Genomic DNA, 9,171 nt, shown 5'->3' with positions numbered 1-9,171 from the left:
GTATATGTACGTAATCGATGATTAGCATGTTATCTATGAAATCGTCAATATTGCTATAATACAACAAATATAGTATTAAACAGTTATCACAAAAACATTTAACCTCCTCACAGTCAAAAATAAAGAATGTCTTGGAAATGTCACGTTTGACAGAACCAATCAAACATAATGTATTATATAGGATCCACGATCATACTATCCATCGAATACGCGTCAAAGTTATTTACATATTTTTATGCGCTTATTGTCTTTAATTTGAACAATACGATAGTGTTTATAGTTCTTCTTCCTGGTCAGAGAAATGAGCTTTCGAATCCTTTTCCGTTTCATTAAACCTATTTCCGATAATGTGTACTCTTCTGAGGTACTCGTAAATGTACATGTACATGTGTAACAACACATGTTAGTCTCCCGTTGTTTGGAAAATATCGTTAACTACTTCCTGTCCCGTACTACTACTTCCCGTCAGAAAAATGAATATTAAGAACTTCGTCCTTATAAAAATCCACTTTTAACGTCCGGATGGAATGTTCGTACGACTCTCGATTAATAACGTCGAAAGTATTCTCCGTCCTTGTTAAACTTTTAGTGATTTTCAACACTTCATTGTCCGCAGTTGTCTCCTTGATTAGCGGCATGGATTGTTGCTAATCTCAATTGATTGGTGTAGAGGTAATGTCTCTGAAGATGTTCTCTCATCCACAGCTTCAGCCGACACCATTACGTAACTCAGCAAAGTGATTAGCTTACCTGACTCTTTTCATTCTCATATGAATTAAAATTGATGCGTTCAGTTCTTCAAAATCAATATAACATTAAAAATTGATTGTTCGACGGCACCAAAATATCATCAAACAATTTTGTTTTTTTTTACCCCAAGGATTATTTTGATTCTTCTTAGTTTGCTCTTCATTTGTCATTAATCCTTATCACAATTAAATCATGATCTACTTTTTAGACACTCCGTTATTGAGCAAGAGATTGAATCTCACGTACGGTATTGCGCAATTGGTTACGAGAGAGTTCTTTCTTTCACTCAGTTAACTTTCTATTATTAACATGTTAAACACTAATTTTAAAAACTTTAAATTTCTTCATTAACTGACATATAATCTGAGCTATCTTCACTTGTAAGGTCACTTCGGTAAGCATCTTGCTCCATATCGCTACTTGAACTATCCTGTTCCTGCATCTCTAATCTAGACTTCTTATCTTTTAAACGTTTTGATAACTCCATTAAAGGAATATCATCTTCAAGTGAAACATTGGTATTTTTCACCCCCAAGCATCCTAAATCATAGTAAAATCTGACACCGTTATTCACTAACCAATCCTGATATAAAATAATGTTCCTGGTAATTCCTGAAACAACAAAGAAATAATGGCAACACTCCACCTTACCTATAGTAAACTTCATCTTTACAAGCCCGTCTATATAAATACTATTGCCATTAACTGAATGTATATTAATCTTTTACTTGCTTAATTTTGGTTTCTGTTTAAAAAATTTTAATGATACTTCCGCTTCAGAATCTACAAGTGTCCTAGGTCGCTGGTTTTGAATTTTACATGACTTGGGGGTACCTGTCAGTTGTATTTTGTACTCAGGTATTTTGTTGTGTTTATAAACTCCCTTCTTTCTGGAATCACTTTTTTGTCCGTTAATTGACTGGCTATTTTCCTTCTCTGTTGGCAGCTTTGTTTTTAATTCGTTCCTGTCTGCCTACTTATAAAGGGAGTGTTTACTTTTCCCTGATTGATGTACTGCCTACAATTTCTCTTAATATGTCCCGATTTCCCACAATACCAACATAATGTGTTTTGACACCTGCTTTTATACTGAAAGGATAAAGAAACGCAGGGTAATATTTATTACGATATTTTGAAAACGCGTTCTCCAAATAAAGTGAAACTTTGTGGATTGAGTAATTAGGTCATATTACAATTTGTCATGTATCGAAAATTTAGTCACGGTACAGTGCGCAGCTCTGGTAAATGGAGGAAGGAAAAAAAACAAGAATCTCGTGCACCTTGTTGTTCTGGTTTCATGCAGCGTTGGTCAAGTCACTCTTCGTTAGTCTTTATACAGACCAACTGCTTCCCTAAAATTAATTGAGAATTTGATTCGTTTTAAGAATGGCACGACTCACAGAAGTTCAGAGGGGTCAGGCCATTCAGATGCTGATGCAAGGACAGCTGCAAAATCAGATTGCTAGGCACTTTGGTGTTAATGTTTCCACCATAGAACGTCTTGTAAGACGTCTTCGGGAAACTGGGCGATTGGCCGATCGACCTAGGTCAGGACGTCCGCGCGTAACGTCACGACGTCAGGATCGCTATATCGTCGTCTCTCATGTGCGTAATCGGCGCCCTACTGCCGTTGAGAGTGCACTTAATGTTCGTGGAAATCATGGGCGTCCTATAAGTTCAAAAACTGTAAGGAATCGATTACGAGAAGTTGGTGTAAGAGCACCTTACCCCTGCTCGACGTCAGTGTCGTATGGCCTGGGTCGCTGCACATGCTCCACGACGGTTTCCACTGAGGCAGCGGAGACAAGTTTTCTTCACGGACGAGTCTCGAATCTGTCTTTATCGATCTGACGACCGTCAACGTGTCTACCGACGTCGTGGCGAACGTTTTACGGACGCTTACGTTGTAGAGAGGGATAGGTTTGGGGGCGGTTCAGTAATGGTGGGGAAAATCTCACACGGGTTAATATCACAATTGGTTGTTATTGATGGCAATTTAACAGCAGCTAAGTATAGAGATGAGATCCTCCGACCCCATGTTATCCCTTTCTTACAGCAGCATAATCTAACCCTTCAGCAGGATAATGCTAGGCCCCACGTAGCAAGGATTTGCCAAGTCTTTCTTGCCAACAACAACATTCAACCACTAGATTGGCCGCCATATAGCCCTGATTTGTCCCCGATCGAGCATCTTTGGGACCAGTTGGATAGACAGGTTCGAAAGCGCCAGCCATACCCTGCTACTCGAGAGCAGTTGACCAGAGCTCTGATTGAAGAGTGGGACAACATCCCCATAAGACGGATTAACGCTCTCATGACCAGAAGAATAAGGGTCGTGACGACAGCAAACGGCGGACACACAAGATATTGATGACTCAGTTCAATTTCAATTTCAAAATCCTATGGGTCCATTCAATTTAATCGTTAGTACCTCTAAACCAATTGTCAGATGCAAAATACAGACTTTGGAAACTTTTAAGCTTTAATTTATCTGTAAGTATACAAAATTTTGTTTTAAATGAAGCCCGATATCATACTTAATTTCTGGTTTAAAGTTCACCCTGCGTTTCTTTATCCCTTTAGTATAGTATGCCCCTGTTTTTTTTACATCCCTAGCATCTAAAATCTGTATTCTCACAATCTCTCCCGTCGTTAACATTTGTTTTATGTCTACTTGAGTATGGTTTGTTGTTTCCTTCCCTGAATTTTAATCTCATTAAGAGATTTTGTTCTAACACTGCACAATCATAGGCTGCCTGAAATGTTTTAGGGTTTTCTTTCATAATCTAAAGTTTTATATCATCACCTTTTAACCCATCAATAAACAACCCTATAAGTTGACTCTCTATAACTTGTTTTCCTGGCCCATCTTGCCCTTTAAAAGCTTGTTCTGCTTCTCCTAAAAATCTCTCTGTATACACTTGTACATTTTCATCTGTGTTTTGCCTAATTTTTGTTAATGATATCAATGCAGGATCAATTATTTCAGCAAATCTAGATGTTAATTCCTTCTTTAATGAGTTCCATTCTGTAAATTCGTTCCCATTTAAATACCGCTGTATAAAGTCGCTAACTGGTCCTACACTAGTTTGGAGAGCTTCCAGATTTAATTTACCTTGTGCTAGGTTTACTGATGTAGCATATTTCTCTATATCTTTTATCCACGTTTTAAATAACTCTGGTTTGCCCGAAAATAGAACATAAACTTGAAAGTTGTAAATTAATTTCTTGAAAAGCAGAACTTGCATCAATGTTTGCCATATTGAGAATTACTTCAGTGACCAGATAAAACTAAACCACTTACCATACTCAATCTCTGCTTCAGCTTTGATTTCTGGATGGGCGTGTCTGTTATGTTGAAACTGTCCTCTCTGTGGGCACCGTCTTCTGTGTTGTCTTCTGTAACTATCATCCTGATGTATGATGGTACAATTCTGGTTTTTAACATCTTTAAGTCCCGTTCAAATCCTTGGTCACGGTCACCAAAATAACACGGCATGTAACACAGTAGGCGTAAACACACATACTTGTTGGTAATGACCATGTTTATTACATGTTGAATAATAGTAATGTTACATGCACAAAAGCAACATCTCATCAACATACAGAGTTTATATACTCATACTAGTACTTCACGTTGTGTATCGTACCATAACTGTCCATCTGGAGGGAGGGCTTCCCCAAGGTCTGGACCAAGCTTGTCCGGCCATCCCCTAATATGGACTTCACTTGTTACTAGATGATACGATTGTTGAAGTATAGCCACCTGTACTCGAGGTGCAAGGTTGAGATTCCCCCTGCTTATTTGTTACTTGAAATAGACCCTAATAATTACTCTACTACTAGGTGACCACTGTCCGAACGGGAAATTGCATAAGTTTGATTATCAAGGAAGTGGGGAAAGTCTCTACTTAATTAACTGACCGAAGCTGTTTAAGCTAACTTCAATCAATCAGTCGAACATTGTTGACTTATGTATCCCAGTTACACTAATATCGAAACCACATTTTGTGACGATATATCTATTTTGTTACATGCTTCAATGGAAAACGGAAGTACAACAAAACGATTTCTGTTTATCTCTCTAAATTTTTAAATTCGAATCCGAAAAAAAAAGAATATAGTGCTGTGTGAAAGGACCATGTGGGTTGTAGAACATGATAACTGAAAATGGGAGCAATAAACTCAATCATGATATGTGTATTTAGATCAGAAAGGGAAATGGCGAGATATGGTGTTAGCGACCGACTAGGCGATGAGTAGTGTAAAAAGACTATATGCTTCCCTCATATTCTTTAGTATTCAAAAGCACAACATAACATCTAAAGGCGTGGGAAATATGTTCAAAAACATTGCAATAAAACTGCTGATATTTTCTAGGTGAAAACATGCACACCCTTGATTTGTTCAACACATAATAAAAGAAAATAAGTAGGTCTCTGCGACCACTGCATCAGAAACAGTTTGATAGATAAACTTAGTTTTGAATTATCGGGGATAATTGGTTTGCGACAACATATTGATTCTATTGCAAGTGATCAACGATTGCTAATCCGGAAATGAAAACAATAGATTACAGTAAGAAGTGAAATCTACAAGGTTAGCAGTTATAATTTACATTGTCAACTACGACAAGAAAACATGTCAATATATCATAACCTAAACTCAAATACAATAAAACTAGGGCAAATCATGAACATAAGGAAGATTTACACGGAGACTCCTGAAAAAGTATGAGGAGAATAAGACCAAGTGTTCCGGAAGAGTAAGCGTCTTTCCGTGTAAATCTTGGTCAGTACGTCATGTCACGTACTTAGATGTGAAAAAAGGTATAGAAGAACGGAACCAACAGGTATTCACATAAAGTCATAGAGTTTACACAAATCGTTTCCTTTGTCATGAGAAGTTCGTGTAATATGGATCAACAATCTTACGATGATACCTTTTTCTTAAAAACATCCAATGTTTCCTTGTTTGCAGTGAATAACGACTCATCATGACGGAAAGAGGGGACCCAACGAAAGTACTGCCTTCAGATGCCACCAACAGCCTCGTCATGGAAGTCCCAGATAGTCACAATAAGGAACATTTCTGTGAACCCTGTAACAATAAAGGACATTCTAATTCCCCTGCTGAATTTTGGTGCGATAAGATGAACTCATATTTCTGCTCGGACTGCAAATTATCTCTCCATGATATCATCCATGACAAATGCAACGTCATACGTGTATCATATACAGGGAGCCAATCAAAACATAGCACACAAAGATCCCCACGATGCGCAAAACACAATAAGAAGAATGATCTTTTCTGTGAAGACCACTACTCACTCTCCTGTAGTACTTGTATAGCAATAGATCACAGGAGATGTGAACGTGTTCATACAGCAGTGGATTTCTGTGAAAAACTAAGGAAAGGATTTCAGTTCAGGGAAATGAAATTAACTCTGTCAGCGGGAATCAACAGGTTACAGACATTGATGAAATACACCAAACTACACATGCAGAACTGCTGCAGTGATAGAGACAAGATCCTCTCTGACCTCACAGATCTCCGCCAGGAAATCAATGCCAAGTTTGACGAATTACAGGAAGGTTTGGTTAAGGATTTGACCGAAGTTTACAACGATCAGAAATACAGTACAGATGAGCATACCAAGAGATGTGAAAGTATGGCAATGGCCATGACAACTACTGACCAACTGGCGGACACGCCGTCTCTGTTGTTAGATCCCCCACACACTATTTCAGTTCTCCTGCGAGGCACCGCTGAAGTTAAATCGTGTGAATCCTTTCTAAAAGACTTTGAAACATCTTACAAACCTGTTCGCATCAAATACAAGTCTACAGGTGTTAAAGATTTGAAGTTCGACTTAGGGGAAATTCTAGTCGAACAAGTCCCGATTGATCCAAACCAACAAACCAGTAAGAAACCTCTACGCCAAAGACACCTGGAAAAAGTTGTAGACATGTCAGTTTGTTTTCTGTCTGACAAGAAATCTTGCAACGTTACCGGCATTTCAGTTATGTCAAACGGTCGTATCATTCTAGCAGATTCCACCAACAAGAAAATTAAGCTTGTAACAGACACGGGCGATCTTGTGGACGAGCTGAGTCTGTCTGACGAACCCTCCGATCTGTGCAGGGTAGATGGTGCTACAGTAGCCGTTTCCAGACCTCAGTCTAAAATGATTTCACTTGTCAACGTCACGTCGTCAAAGCTGTCTTTAAGCTCTGATTCAGCCGTTACTACCGGGAAGCCGTGTTACGGTATTACGTATCATGATGCATGTTACACTGTTGCCACCGGAAGTAAGAAACCTTACGAAGTGTATAGGGTGTCACAGTCAGGACATGAAGAAACGCTGTATAGTGTATGATCCCTCCGTACATAACGCTGTAGTTACTCTCTGTACATCTTCACCAGGAGACTTGGCTGTATGCAGAATTTCAGCGAGAGCTGGTATCACACCTATTGCTCATAGAGGGATAATAAAAGGGCCAGAAGGCGTGGCTTTGGACGATGACGGTAACGTGTATGTATGTGGAAGTGGTTCAGGAAATGTGGTCCAGATGTCTTCTGACGGGTCCATGATAAAGGAGCTGCTGACCGTGTCAGACGATAGAATGATTCCAAAGGCGATAGCAGTTCGTGACGATACAGTTGTCATATCATTCTTACATAAAGACCATGTTTCGTTATATCGGCTCGTTTAGAATCAGACATTACGAACAAGCTACTTTAATAACTCGCTAGATATTACATTCTACAAGTGGTTGCTAGGAGAACAAGCTACTTTAATAACTGGCTAGATATTACATTGTACAGGAGGTTGCTAGGAGAACAAGCTACTTTAATAACTCGCTAGATATTACATTCTACGAGTGGTTGCTAGGAGAACAAGCTACTTTAATAACTCGCTAGATATTACATTCTACAAGTGGTTGCTAGGAGAACAAGCTACTTTAATAACTCGCTAGATATTTCATTCTACAAGTGGTTGCTAGGAGAACAAGCTACTTTAATAACTGGCTAGATATTACATTCTACAAGTGGTTGCTAGGAGAACAAGCTACTTTAATAACTCGCTAGATATTACATTCTACCAGTGGTTGCTAGGAGAACAAGCTACTTTAATAACTCGCTAGATATTACATTCTACCAGTGGTTGCTAGGATACATTCGGAAGTGCGTTATTGAAGTACATGTAACTTCTTTAAACGTTTGTATTTTTGAAAATTAACGTTTTGAAAATACATGTATTTTATTCGCCATGTAATATATGTAACATATTATCACCATTGGGAATATTGACACAATTCCGGTAACGAAAGTTACAGTTAATTCTGAAAGTCAACATGAACAAACAAAGCAATCTGCCTGTCAATACCGCAAGCTTGAAGTATATATTATATTCCTGGTTCTGTTAACAATCGGGAATTAAAACCAAAAAAATGATGGGAATAAGATATGACATTTGTAGTTAGAGAGGAAAATTGACAGATTTTGCGTTTCAGTATTTTACCACAGACGATATCAAGTCCTTATGATTGTCTTCACGGTATTGCCGAACAGTTGTAAATATTTAGGATAGGCATCAGTCATGATTTAGGTAAAACCCAACATGGTAAACACCATTGTAATAACATTTGCCTGGTTGTCTCCCTTAGACTATTACTGGCTTATTCCAACAGCGTTAACCCATTACGTTTATCAATTGAGTTCGCGACACTATTAATCTGTAGAAATTCCATGTACATTATTTTCGAAAGTGTCGTTTATAGTTTGTACAAAAATATTACACATATATATAGATTTAATTTTTGCAATGAAGTCTGACAAATATACACCTCGTATATATATTATCGAGTGTGTTTCTGTCTTCAGAAGCTGTTACTGCTGTGTTCACTATATCATCATATATCATTTTGTCTTCAGTTTGACTGATATAATATGTAAATGGCTCTGTAGCATAAATAGCTTTATATACAATAGTATGTGTTAGTACACCTGTATCAACACGAATTATACCAGTAATTTTTTTTATGAATAAAAGTGTATATATATATTGTCTAGTTCTGTGTTTTTAATTGATACTTTGTATAAACAGTATATTACATATGCTTTGAGTCGTATACAGCTTCCTTAATTGTTTTCAGTTTTAAAAGTTAATTATATATAATATATATAATAATGATAATAATAATATATGATTTGAAGTTGGAATGGTTTAGTAGTACTTACTGATATGCATGGTCTTTTACATTATGATAGATGATTTTCCGAGTTTCCAGAAGTACATTATTTCTCGTGTGTATGAACGAAAAGTTACCATTTTAGGATACTGTAGCACTACTATACATTTTCACGAGTGACAATCCTACATGTAATTTTTGTTGTGAAATTTCATGACATACACAA

At 37.6% G+C, this 9,171-nt stretch overlaps 1 pseudogene; it reads left to right on the top strand.

The window, feature by feature from the left end:
• The first annotated feature begins 5,526 nt into the window (after positions 1–5,526).
• Positions 5,527–7,652, top strand: LOC132565716 (uncharacterized; annotated as a pseudogene).
• The last annotated feature ends 1,519 nt before the right edge of the window (positions 7,653–9,171 follow it).

The sequence above is a fragment of the Ylistrum balloti genome, unplaced genomic scaffold (genome assembly GCF_031769215.1).
Source record: "Ylistrum balloti isolate Yb309-2 unplaced genomic scaffold, AGI_CSIRO_Ybal_v1 Utg369730, whole genome shotgun sequence".
NCBI classification, from domain to species: Eukaryota; Metazoa; Mollusca; class Bivalvia; order Pectinida; family Pectinidae; genus Ylistrum; species Ylistrum balloti.
This window is presented reverse-complemented; position numbering and strand designations above follow the sequence as displayed.